At 35.5% G+C, this 11,561-nt stretch overlaps 1 pseudogene; it reads right to left on the bottom strand.

Moving 5' to 3' along the window:
• Positions 1-4,101: 4,101 nt before the first annotated feature.
• Positions 4,102-4,406, bottom strand: LOC131908075 (10 kDa heat shock protein, mitochondrial-like; annotated as a pseudogene).
• Between the last annotated feature and the right edge of the window lie 7,155 nt (positions 4,407-11,561).

Genomic DNA, 11,561 nt, shown 5'->3' with positions numbered 1-11,561 from the left:
ATCATGATCACATTTTCTCCTCCCTATACTCCTCCTAGTTCCTCCCCACCTTCCCTCTCTTACAGATCCACCCCCTTTCCATCTCTCATTAGAAAATAAACAGGATTTTAAGGGAAAATAATAAAATAAAATATAATAAGATAAAACAAAAGCTAGCATATTCGACTTGGATGAGACAAACAAACTGAAAGGAAAGGAGTCCAGGAGAAATCCAGAGAATCTTAAGAACATGCTTTGAAAACCTGTGTTCCATCAAATTGGTAAATCTTAAAGAAATGGGTAATTGTTCAGACAAGCAATTTAAATAGACCTATAACCCCTAGTGAAATAGAAACAGTCATTAAAAGTCTCCCAAACAAAAATGCACAGGGTAAGACGGTTTTAGTGCACAATTCTACTAGACTTTCAAAGAGGAGGTAATGCCAATACCCCTCAATTTACTCCATAAAATAGAAACAGAAGAATATTGCCAAATTCATTTTAAAAAAGCACAGATATTCTGATGCCCAAACCTCATAAGGATTCAACAGAGAAAGATAATGACATACCAATTTCCTTTATGAACATACATGTAAAAATTCTCAATAAAACACTTGCAAACCAAATCTAAAAACACATCACAAAGATCATCCATCATTATCGAGTAAGCTTCATCCCAGAGATGCAGGTATGGTTCAACATGTGTAAATTGATAAATATAATACACCGTATAAACAAACTGAAAGGTTAAAAAAACACATGATCACTTTATAAGATGTAGAAAAGGCTTTCGGCAAAATCCAACACCCATTCAGGATAATAGTCCTGGAGCGATTAGGATACAAGGGACATTCCTCAACATAGTAAAGGCGATTTACAGCAAGCGTATAGCCAACAACAACTTAAGTGGAGAGAAATTCAAAGCAATTCCACTAAAATCAGGAACAAGACAAGGCTGTTCACTCTCTTCAATATAGTACTTGAAGTCTTAGCAAGAGCAGCAGAACAACTGAAGGAGATCAAGGGAATACAAATTGGAAAGGAAGAATTCAAAGTATTTTAATAAATATTTTCTCTTATTCCGTCATGGTCCTACTAAGAGCCCTGCCAAGCTTCTCATCTAGCCTGCTCCTAGGAGATCTCCTTGAACATCTTGGCATTTAATTTCTCTTTGTGATTATTATGACACATGTTCATAAAATGAAGTTAGATGACATTGACCATGTAATTCCCTAGGCTGAAATTTCCCAGATATGACTTAAAGCTCAACCTAGGGTTCAAGACAGAAGCAACAATTTGAACAATTTGACTGAGCTTTAAGAGGATGGTGTGCTGTTTTAAACCATCACACAGATTTAATGCAATTAAGCATGACTGACACTTTCTTTTCAGGAAGGAATTAGAAGCAATCTGGCAATGAGAAAGAATAACTTCCCCTACCTCCAATAGACAGCTCTCCCCAGGGTGAAGTTGAGCTAATTAGTAGGGCACATTGTAGACAATAAAGAAAAACTCAAATGTCAGTTGCTGTCATGGACTTTATTATCATAAGCACATGATGCCCCTCAGTACAGAACAGCAGAAAATTGTTCTGTTTTTGAAAGGGGTGCTCCTTAATTGGATAAGATTTGTCACAGACATATTTCATACTGACATTCAAAATGTCAATCAGTTACTTTCAGGTAATGAAATCGATCCTTGTATTTTTGTGCTGCTTGTGGAATAGCTTAAAGCCCAGTAAACATTTTCTTTCTCCCAACTTTTTTTTCTGACATGGCCAAAATTAAATAGTGATTTATTGTCAGCACATTACAAGGAAGCCTATAAGCAGAAAATATATTCTTCCTGAACTCTTCTTACTCACATGAAGGAAAGTTTGTAGAGTCTAGCTTTTAGCATTTTAGTTACTGTTCGATTATCCTTTTGCCTATGTTACCACATATATTTTACATGGTTCTGGAAGCATTAATTTTGTTGCATTTTTCAAGTACTTCAAATTCAGTATATCTATTAAAACATTGGGCAGAAGGATAAGTTGAACATTGCTATAGGAGCAACTTTGGATCTGTGGATCCCATGGGAGTACTGGGAACTGGAAGAGCCTTGTACAACTGTGACACTTTAGAGTAAGTACTACACCTTCAAACTCCTCCATCAATCAGTATTTAGACATGGAATGCCCCCTAGAAATGACCATTACTTTGACTTATTCAGCTCTCATTAGTCAGTAACAAACACCAAAGAAGAATTCAGCTAAGAGAATTTGACTATTAATTTACATTTCTGCTAATTAGAGTATCAGTTCCATAGTCATGGAGGAAGCTCTAAGAAGCGTACCTTATCTGCTATTCCAATAAAACTACTAGTGCACACATGTTCTTGGCACAGCAGTTCTGCTTAGGAGCATCTGTCATATGGTATGAAGATGTGCATGCAAGAGCTACATGCAAATATATTTATATCAGCATAATGGAACTAAGACTATAATGAGAACTTATTTTATTAACATATAAGGACAAATATAATAAATATAAAGTTTATGTATAAAGAATTGTGCACATAATAATAATTAAATTATTATTTATAATGAAAATTTTCTGAGGAAAGTTTTAATAATTTTTAAATTATTAAATAATTTTATAATAAAATAATTAATAATTTTACTCTTCCAAGAGTAAATTCTCAAGTGCATTACAGCCCATTCATATTGTGAACAATTATAAAAACCCCTGAAGATGAAATGCACCTTTATATGCCATTTCACAGGGATCATTATAATATTTTTGTATGCATACAGAAGAGATATCACTCATTTGTAAAAACTAAGTCATATTTAAATTATGCAATACAGAAGTGGTCATACACACATGTCTGTTCATGGAATATAGAGAAGAGGAGTTGATGTTAGGTATTTAATTTAGAGAAATGTTTACGAACTCTTTGCTATAGTACTATGCTTTTAGCAAAACTAGAAAGAGAAATGAGAATTCTTAAACTTAGAGATATTCTGTACTTTGTCAGGTGTGGATAAAGGATTTTAAATTCACTGTGTGTCTTGGAAATAATTATTTTCTATGTTGTATGCTATCTTCTTTAGGCTTCAGTGATCTTAAGTAACTGAGAAATATTTCTCCAGATGTCCAGATACCATTACATACAGTTTTTGTAGTAACACCATTAAAGAAACGGGGCCCGGTGAAGACAAGGCAATCATTCCCAATTCTAGTGCAAACAGTATTTTACAGGTAATGGAAATGAAGCCCAGGTGAATTAAGGGAATTGCTCAAGATCACAAATTTACTGGTGGAAAAGCAAATTTATATGTTCTATAGTTCATTCTCCCATAACATGAGCCCTCTGCTGGAAATACATACTCTTCTGGAGATTTGCCAATTAGCTGCTTTTCTTCCCTACTTAACTCTATAGACCATCTAGCTGCTTCCAGATCTTCACCTCACTTCTGTAAAAGAATTTCAAATGTTTAATGTGCTGCTGCTTAACCTACGGCACCCACTGTTGACCTACTCCAGTTACATTTGATCATGTGACTCTCTTTGACCAATGAAGGTAATTGAAACTATGTCATATATTAACAGAAACATTAACTAAGAGATCAACAGTAGGCTCTTTGCACTGTGGATGGGGATAGTAGGTCTCACATGGGAGTTATCCTTTCAATGTAACAATTGGCTAAAAATACACAAATCAGATCTACAGTAGTTGAACTGCAACAACAGACAGGTAACATGAGTAGGAAATGATTTTGTAAACCATGGGCACTTAGGGTACTTGTTTGTCACCAAAAGCTAATATACACAAGTCTATCTCTATTTTTCACCCTCCCCAGTATTTTATTTTGTCTCAATAAATAAAAGGCCATGCATCCAAAGTGATATTTCAAATACCTAAATATGACAGTATTAATTTTGAACTTAAACTTTTTTTCATTTATATCACTTTATTGGAAATGTTTATAACAGTACAGTGAAACTAAACTTCAGAGACAATGGATGTCATTAGTTTAGGCATCATCAGTTTATTATAAAAAAGGAGGCATGGAAATTATTTACATGAATGTCAGCAGAATGGGCAGCTTCACGTGACACCATTTCAATAGTGATTTCAGTCCACATATTTTCCAAGAATGTCACCATCTCTAAGGAATATCCCTTGTTGTCTAGAACTACTTTGGTGCCTCCATATTCTGGGAGAAGAATGTTGCATCCAACTTTCACATTGACTAGTTAAATCTCTGCACCCTTTCCTTTGGTGCCTGATCCCAGAGCCGCTACTGTTACTTGCAATGCCTTCTCTTGCCACTTTTCTGGAAGCATCATGCCAGCTTTGGCTACAGTTTCAGCAGCACTCCTTTCAATCAATAATCTGTCAAAGAGCAGAAGGAACTTTCTGAAAGCTAGTCCAGCCATGACTCTGCACTCAGGCTGCAAGAAGCCTTAAACTTAAAACTTTTAACCATTTCCCAATATAGTTCAAATAGTCCTTATGCTGGGCAAGAAAATCCCATGTAACTTGCCTTCTTACCTCCTACTCTCATCCTTGGCCATTCTGGCTCTTTTCACTCTTTGAGTTTTTGCATTTATAGAATATATATTTTGTGTACTCTGCCTGGCTAATTGAGAGTCACATCTCTAGTTATTTCTCAAGATAGAGTTTCAATAGTTAATTTTAGTCTCAACTGGTCAATTTCTATAATACTAGACTTTCATTTTTATCAGTGGGTTTTTGTTGCCAACCAAGATTGTCATTCTTGATTATTGTTTGCTTTGATGACTACAGAGTATAGGAACTCTGTCAGAGTGTTTTACTGATGTAGCTTTAACATTCAGAATCATGTAGGATTTATCAGGTAGTTCATGTACATTTCATCCCTATAATATTGAAATATCAATGCAGTACCCTCTAAAGCTCCTTGTCTGGTTGTTGGTAAAGTTGGCCTCATCACTTCACAAGGATCCTTATTCTATTTCTACAAAACTAAACTATCTTTTTGCTATGGAGATGACCTTTACTTGTATGCACTTGAAACTGATAATAATTAACAAGCCGAGAAGCATGGTGAAATGAATAGAGACTTACTGTGAAATTTTGTGTACCCAGGTATTTTGGTATATGCTTTATGAATTTACCATTATGTATTTTGAAATACAGATATAGATAAATAATAAATATAGATAGATGATAGATGGATAGATAGATAGATAGATAGATAGATAGATAGATAGATAGACAGATGATATATTTTCATAAGATTTCAACTTTGAGAGGACAGGTAAAATTTAGATAGGCAAGAAGTATATGGAGAGAAGTTCAGAGAGAGTGAAGCATTTCCCTGATGTTTGTGTTCTCAATCTACCATAAAGCTTCAGTCAAAGCAGCCATTCAACATATGTTGGTTGAATTGAACTGTAATCTGAACCCAGGAGAAAATGTGAAATGATTATACTTCTCTGGGCTTTCACAGAAATGTTTCATTCTTATAGATATAGACTCTGGCAACTGCTATTAGGGCTTGACAAATGTCCATATTAATACTTCTATAAATGATACAATAATTCATGTTAGAGTTGATGGTTGCATTTTCCAGCATTACTGCTTTCCTGTCAAATAGAAACTGTTCACAAAATCTTGATCTCTCTCTATCTAGATATATAGATATTTAGATGGATAGATAGATTAAAAGATATGAAATAAAATTTTGTAGTGGTAATAGATCTACTTTTACTTTAGATTACATTGTTGTCTATAGGAAAATTAATATATTTTAATACATTAGAATTTGATGTTTCTGTTTGTGAGTTGTATTTTAAATACTATGTTAATATCTCATGCATATTAAATGATACTAATGTTGGCTAATAAATGGGATAACAGATGTTTTTCTTTTTCCTTGAATGGTATTTAAAATGTGTTTCAGTAAATACTGAATAGTGAAGAAATCTCACAAGAAAATATAGACTTCTGGTTGTGTTCAGGAAAAATTTCAAGGTCTGGTAGTATTGATCTTGCATTCCTACATTTTAACTTATTTCCATTTGAAAGCATTCTATTTAGTAATTTGCTTAACTCTATTCTGTACTGGAGTTTAAGAATATTAAAATAAGCATATAATATATAAATTTGTATTTAATAATAAAATAAAATACCTTTTTGATAACTTTTTAAGATGTCAAATAGACCCATATTGTTCACTATATACAAAGAAACAAGAAATACGCTTATATGGGTGATAAATGGGTGTTAAATCTAAAACTCTAATCAAATTGAGGAGGAGGACAATGTGTTTAATCTTCTGAACTTAGACTGGTATGGTCGCAAAGATTGCTTTAATAACATAAATTTGTCAATAATGAAATGTTTGACAAGGCTTACTTCTAAGCAGGTCTAGAGGTATAGGAGGTAACACTGGAACTGACGCTTTTGACCACCTGTAGTGGTGGGGCATGAACCAGGAAGGAACATGTCAAATTAACATATGAATAGCACAGAAGCCAAAAGTTTTAAAGAAAAACAGGTACAATAACAGATTGTAGAAAACAATGTTTATCGCAAGTAATGGGGAACATAGAGCTGAAGAGGTTTTTAACAAGATTTTTGAAGTGTCTTGAATGAAATAGCATCTATTTTTATTGGACCTCATTATCTGTGTTCATCTGAAGTAAATGGTCTCAAAATATAGCAGAATGCAAACACAGTCTTTAAAAATTCACTTCCAGCTGATATTACAGAAGACAGACTTGGGCATATTTATAGATCAACCTGGATTTTCTACATCAGTTGAAGGATGTTGGCAGCAAAATGGAATCAATACCCAAAGTCAGCCAGAGGCTATATCTAAGGCTCTAAAGGACACACAAGGAACAGATAATAAGAGCCTGGACTTAATATTTAATAGTGAAATCTGCCAAGTTGATCTCAAACATACACCTACTTGGTTTTGTGCTATAAGAGACTAATTGGATATTTTAAAAGAACTTACCTTAAACTTTTAAATACTTGCTTCAAAGAGATATTGTATTCTAAAATATATTCCAACTCTGATTCTAGGTGCAGGTCGCCATCTGTGGAGGATATGTATGAGGTAACCGGGGCTCAGTGCTCACAGTAAGACCATGATGGTTGCTTTCTTACCTCCCAGCACTTTGACCTTAGCAAGTTTTACAGGCTCCCTGTACTACCCACACTACTGTAAAGTGGTAGGAAGATCAGTGTCTGTTTCATGAGATTTGTGGGAAGGTCCACAAGAACTTAGACTGTGCCTGCCACATCTCAAAAATTTTTCTATTCCCTGATATTTAATTCGTAACTCACTGACCTCTTCTGCTCATTCAAGGCAATCCTCCACACTCATGTCTCATCTTCTAACCCTCACATTCATTCTGGCAACATTAGTGTCTGCAAAGAATATGCTACCGTTCTTTACTTTGGACTTTCACACTGAAGACCACTGTTCACTGTATATTTTCCTAGAATATCTTCTTATCCTAGACCAAATTAAATGCATTTGATATAATCTCAATATGTCCTGCCTTTACTGTGGACAATCCAGTAGTTTCACAGGGAATTTACTGAAGCAGCTCAACACTATCTCCCAATTCCCCCAACCCTTTCTCATTTATATCCCATTTCCTTTACCATCACTGGGACTCTTGGCCAGCTGAGCATCTGTGCTCCTGACATTGCCTTCTTCATTTTCTTTTCCCATTGCTGAAGCGGCTGAGTCAGCAACTTTGAAGTTCAGGTTACATTTTATATCATTTTTTACACTGTATAGATTTGCCTTCACTTTTTAGGCTTGGTTTCAATGTCTGACTGTTATCTGCCACCTCAAGAAATTTTTATCCTGCATTTCATGTCCCCGCTCCTCCTCTGCTCATCTCCAGCTGACACAATCACCTGGTGAGTTGCAGCAGCATGTGGAAATAGCACTTTCCATTATGTTGTAATGTGTTTTGAACTTTTACCCCAAAACAGTAGCCATAAAAAATTCCTAGGTAGCAAGTATGAAAAAAATTAATTCTATTTTGTTGCTTATGGTATCGTCTGCTGTGAGGCTTCATGGCTGCAGGAATTGCATTCCGATGCTAACACTAGTTCTCTTTTCTTCTGCCTATAAGTCAGCAATCACTGAATATCTACAACTTTCCAATATATGGATAGATCTCTCTCTAAATGGACAAAAAGTTGTGTAAATAATTGGCAAAAGGTGACTTCAGAAGAAGAGGAGTTTAATAATCAAGTAGATATTATTAACTTTTCTGTAGATAGCCAGCCTTCCTCTCTGCTTATTCCTGCCATTTCCCAATGGGACAATCAACAAAGTGGCTGTGGTGGCAGAGATGGAGGTCATGTATTGATTCATCACAATGGACTTTCTAAAGCTGACTTGGCTAAAACCGCTGCTGTGTATCAAATATGATAGCAGAAACCAACACTGAACCCCTCAGGTGGCATCATTCACTGCAGTGATTAGTCAATGACCTGACAGCAGGTTGACTAAATTTGACCACTTCAATTGTGGAAAAGGTAGTACTTTTCCTTTTAGGAATAGATGCTTATACTTTTTACGCGTTTGCCTTTTCTACACATAAGCCTTCTGCTAATATTACCATCCAGGGACTTATAGAATATCTTATATACCATCATTGTTTTCCAAAGACCATTGGTTCTGACCAGGGAACTCATTTCACAGCTAAGAAACGATGGCAATGGGCTCATGCTCAGGGGATTCTCTGGTCTTATTATGTTCTCCACCACCTAGAAGTACTTGAGAAAGGCACAGCTAAATACCAATTAGGTTTCAGTAACCTAGAGGGATGCGGCAAGGTTCTCCTGAAGTAAGCTTTGAACCATCAATATTCAGGGTTCACAGGTCTAGGAATCAAGTGGTATAGATGGGAATTACTGTACTCATTATTGCCCCTAGTGACCTCTAGGAATTTTTTTCCCCCTCCGGTTCCCATGACTTTGCACACTACTAGCTTAAAAGTTTTGATTCCAGAAGTCTTTCAGCAGAAACACAAACATCCCACTGAGCTGGAAGCTAAGACTTTCCCTTGGCCTTGGATTCAGATGCCCTTATGTCAACATGTTAAGAAAGGAAACACAGTGTTAAGAGGAGGTGATCTAGTCAGACTCCCAGAGGGAAATCGGATTGCTTTTCCACTGTGGAGGTAAGGAAGATTCTATCTAGAGTACAGGAGATCCTTTAGGGTGACTCTTGGTGTAACTATGTACTGTGATTAAGGTCACTTAGAAATTAAAACAACCTAACCCAGGCAGGAAGGTAAAATGGCCTAGACTCTTCCAGTAATGAAGGTATGAATGGAGCACCCCACCAACTAAAGAACCAAGGCCTGTTAAGGTGCATGATTGATGGTAGAGGAAATATAGAATGGATAGTGGAGGAAGATAGCCATTATATGCCAGCTACAGCCATGCCACCTGTTACAGAAATTGGGTTGTAACTCTCATGAATGTTTTTGTCTTATTTGTTAAGAACATGCTTGTGCACACATTATGTGGATATTTGTGTTTTAATTCTTCTGTTTCCCTATCTAGTAACACTGATTGAGGTAACATCAGTTGTTATGTGTTGTAAATTCATATTATTATATTTAAGCTAAAGAAAATTAAGAGGCTAAGCATTCCTCAAAGCAATCTGTTACCCGGGTTCTCTGAAGCCTAGGCTATTGGATCCCCAGCTTTATATGCTAGTTATTGGAATTGAAAGATTTGGGTTGTTCTCTGCTATGTTTGATTTTGCATTGGTATAATTGATTGATTGCTTTTGCCTTGTTAGTCCCATTTGGAATAAGAATGTTTAATTTGTTCCATAGTGTGTTGGAAATATGTAATTCAGTTTTGATATTTATAGAATCTTACAGCTGAGAGATTTGAAACTTTAAAGGAGTTTGGATTTTTAAGTATTTGGGGGGACATTTTAAAGTGGACTGTATTTTATGTTACAAAATGAACACAAGACGTGGGAAACAAAGATTGGACGGTTATAGTTCTTTATAAAATTTTATTTATTTTTATTTTGTGTGTATGAATATTTGCCTGGATGTGTATATGTACACCATGTGTGGGCCTGGTGTCCACACAGGCCAGAGGATTGTGTTGTGTTCCCTGGAACTGGATTACAGAAAGTTGTGAGCCGTGTTATTTGTTCTGGGAATTGAACCTAAGCCTCTAAAAGGGCAGCTGAGCCATCTTTCTAGCCTGGGACATTCTAATTTCTTAAGTGATGTGTTCGCGTGTCAGGTTGTCAGGGGGTGAATTGTGATGGTTGGTTCTAAATGTCAATTTGCCACACTACAGAATACTCTGAGCCTCAAATGAGCAATTGTCTTGATTGCCTTATTGATGTGGGAAAACCCACACTAAATATGAGAGACATTTTCTCCTAACAACTCAGACAAACAAGGATACAGAAGAAGGAAGATATTCAACTTTTGCTCACACAACCCTCTAAGCATTTTCAGACTCGCACTATAGATTGGGACCAGTGTAGTTTTAGAAAATTTTCTCAGCAGGGTACTATTTACAACTAGGTCTTCTGAGGCACACAGCCTCATGAACTGAGCAACTACTAGCTGCTTAGCCTCTTGGGTGCAAGCAACTGCTATTATTATTTCAACTGTATTGTATAAACTAGTCTAATAAATTCTTATATATGTGTATATGTATATATAGTGTAAAGTGAATACATACATGTGTATGCACATATGTGCTTGTGTGTGTGTATGTATGCTTTCTATTGCTTCCATTTTTCTAAAGAGTCCTGACTTACTTCTCTAGCATCCACCTCATGCTAAGTAAATATGCAAAGAATAATAAATAAATGTTTGAAAGATCTCAGAATTGGGTTTTTATTGCAAAGATACTTCAACTTTTATTCATAATCCAAAAATATTTAAGAGACACAAGCATTCCTATTTAATACTGCATAACAGAAAGATATAGGAATAAATAAAATAAGATGAAAACACTAAGCTATTAGAACATTTAGATATGTTTCATAGTATATTATAAACCTTTGGCTATGAATCTACTCATTTTATGATATCTGCTTTAGTCTCCAGACACCATTATCCATCCAGTTCTCATAAGCAAAATATCATAATAAAATAAACATTTATCAAATATCCTAGTGAGTACAGTAAAAAATTTGTCTTGTATGAATAATTTGGGTATAGAAGCTGTTTTTGATTCTATATTCCCAGCATCTACAAAATGCCAGTCTTAAGTTTCCTTATGAGTACACACACACACACACACACACACACACACACACACACACACACACAAGCATAAAGCATAGATATTATTTTCATACCTTCCAGGAGAGAGTGTTCTGAGTGACTTTGAATGCCCTGCTTTGGCCTTCCATGAGCCATTCTTTTTGGAATTTTCAAAGCTGTGGTTATCCACAAGTCTCATGTTTATGATTTGGATCTATTTATTTGCACTCATAAAGATATGTCTCTTTATAGAGCATTTCAACATCATTTTGGCAGGAAAAAATCTAAGCAAAACTCTTAAATCAAAGGCTCAGAAGT

The sequence above is a fragment of the Peromyscus eremicus genome, chromosome 4 (assembly GCF_949786415.1).
Source record: "Peromyscus eremicus chromosome 4, PerEre_H2_v1, whole genome shotgun sequence".
In the NCBI taxonomy this organism is placed as follows: domain Eukaryota; kingdom Metazoa; phylum Chordata; class Mammalia; order Rodentia; family Cricetidae; genus Peromyscus; species Peromyscus eremicus.
The sequence above is the reverse complement of the archived record's forward strand: the minus strand, read 5'-3'. Positions and strand labels throughout refer to the sequence as shown.